The 2394-nt window shown below is 37.2% G+C and overlaps 1 long non-coding RNA gene across 1 annotated transcript; it reads left to right on the top strand.

Annotated features, from left to right (window-relative positions):
• Positions 1–450: 450 nt before the first annotated feature.
• LOC121982699 lies at positions 451–1641 on the top strand. The gene is made up of 5 exons (XR_006112195.1): positions 451–521; positions 857–967; positions 1174–1227; positions 1316–1432; positions 1555–1641. It is a non-coding gene; the product is annotated as an uncharacterized LOC121982699 (long non-coding RNA).
• The last annotated feature ends 753 nt before the right edge of the window (positions 1642–2394 follow it).

Raw genomic sequence — 2394 nt, 5'->3', positions numbered from 1 at the left:
GAGGGGGATGAAGAGGGGACGAACCGAAGCCAATCCCCAAGGGGAAAACCAAATCTCCGGAGCAAATCTTCCCGGTCATCTCGCCGTCGAGTGCATTCTTGATTTGTTCGCCCCCAAGTTTTCAGGGCTGCGTTATTTGAGCACCGTACTGCAGATCGAGATGTGGATTTCCTGGGCGACGCGGATGTGGGCCTCCTTCGGAGCTTTCTTCCTTTGGCTCGTCACTTTGGTCTACTTCACTCAGGTTCCCTTCCTTTGGCTCTTATTTCCGACCTTGTAGAGTAGGGCTTCTTTGTCGATTCATTCTTGTACCTGCCTTTTTGGTAGTTTTCATTGATCTTGTTTCTCTATAAAAGACGTAATTTCGATCGTCATTTTTATATACTTTGGCAGGGTTTCAGATCCTTTGTGTGGACTGCAATTTCTTACCAGATGAAAGACATACTGAAGTTATCGCCGTCTTCATCACAGTTTCTAGTTTCTGTTGCTCATTCTCCATGGAGTATCAAACCAATTTATGGGTAACCACTTAACCGTCTTGTGTTTGGTCCACTTAACGGTCTTGTGTTTGGTGGTTCGATGGATCTTATTGCCTGTTGCTTGCGTTGTGATTAGTACTTCAACACTTACAGACAAATGATCTGCATTTTATGTTAGCAATCACAATATGTAGCCAATTTATCTTATAAAATTGTTTTAGTAATCTGTACGCAATTCTAATTCATGACTCTTTTGTTGTTGATGTGCATGTTATCATGAGCTTGCTAACGGTTAAATTATACTAACTCGACGTGTTTATTTCTTTTGGAACACTAAACTTTAAATGACTTGGTCTTTGTATATTTTCTCATAATAGATACACATAGCTGGACTCACAAGAACATTTGGGCATTATGTGTGAGATCATACTGTTTCTGATATTGATGCATGAAGGTGCATAACTTGTTGAGCAACACAAGGCAAATATGTCAGTATAAATTTCTTAAAACATAATATTTCATATCAAATTGTTTCCATATTTGTGATGCTGCTAAATGCATTTCTATTACTTACATTTGCATTGCTCGTATGAATTAGCTTATCCACCCAAATCAAAGAATAAAGGAAAACAAATGTCAAACACGAATATTGTTCTCATGGTGATAATTATTTTTTCTTGTTGAACTCACACAGGATATTACTCTTGGTGTTTCCCTTGGTTCAGCAACCCAGATCTCCATGTTTGTTGTAAGGATTTAATTTGATGTAGCTTTGAAATGAAATGTTGTGTATATGTTAAAGAATAGCTTACAATGTACTAATTTGCCCTTTTAAGGTTCCATTATGTGTTATGGTGGCTTGGATAATGGGAATCAAGATGGATCTTGATCTTAATCTGTTAGAAACTGGCTCATTGATCATGGCAATACTAGTAATAGCATTCACGTTACAGGTAACTCATTGGGGTATGCTTGTTAGTTACACTAACTTCTGTTGTTGTTTTTCAGTTATTTTGAAATGCTAGGATTCAACCAAAATTCTTCCTGCAAGACTCAACTAATGGTACTTTTACAGGATGGAACTTCACATTACTTAAAGGGACTTGTTCCCTTGCTGTGCTACTTGGCAATTGGTGCATGCTTCTTTGTTTTCAAATCCCCACTTGAGTAAGTCTAAAAAAAATTAAGTCTCCTCCTTAAGTGCATCTTTTTCATCATTATGGTTCAAATTTATGAACTTTGATATAAATTTAACTGACGAATACATGAAGCCATCAGCCAACAAGTTCCATAACCAGAACAGCTGTAGTGATTGTGGCTTAGCTAATAGCTAGTAAAAAATGGTAAAATATTCTTCATAATTACCCATTAATTTCCTACTTGTTGGCTTTACTCTTGAATTCAGCACGTACTTGCTTGCAGAGTAGGAGCTGGCGAATTGCTGCTTCAACCAAACCATATTCCCCTGAACAAATTGAGTCTTACAATAACTTTTTTACATATACTTTTAATTTGAGTTTTGCTTAGTTGCTTTCGTTTACCTCATGACAGTTGATGCTGAGACGGTTTTGTCCTCGTAAGACTACTCTATTGTTTGTTATACGAGATAAAACAAGGGTGAATATTTTCATATGTGCATTTTTCAGCTTCCGTATTGAATATTTTCTAAGCACTCTTGTTGCCACAGAGAGCTATAGAGGAAGAGCGATACATCGATGCAACTTTCATTCGTGATCATGTTGGGGCAGGACTGGTCAGTTTATTGGAATTAACTTGTTGCCAATTCTTACATCATCTCCATTAAGCTATGCTTGTCCCAATTTTTTGGTTTCAGCTACATGAAGATATTCACTCCATTGAGCTTTATTCATTTTGCTATATGCAAGCCTATAACAGTGGTTGCCAATTCTTATAT

The sequence above is a fragment of the Zingiber officinale genome, chromosome 5A (genome assembly GCF_018446385.1).
Source record: "Zingiber officinale cultivar Zhangliang chromosome 5A, Zo_v1.1, whole genome shotgun sequence".
Classification (NCBI taxonomy): domain Eukaryota; kingdom Viridiplantae; phylum Streptophyta; class Magnoliopsida; order Zingiberales; family Zingiberaceae; genus Zingiber; species Zingiber officinale.
The sequence above is the reverse complement of the archived record's forward strand: the minus strand, read 5'-3'. Positions and strand labels throughout refer to the sequence as shown.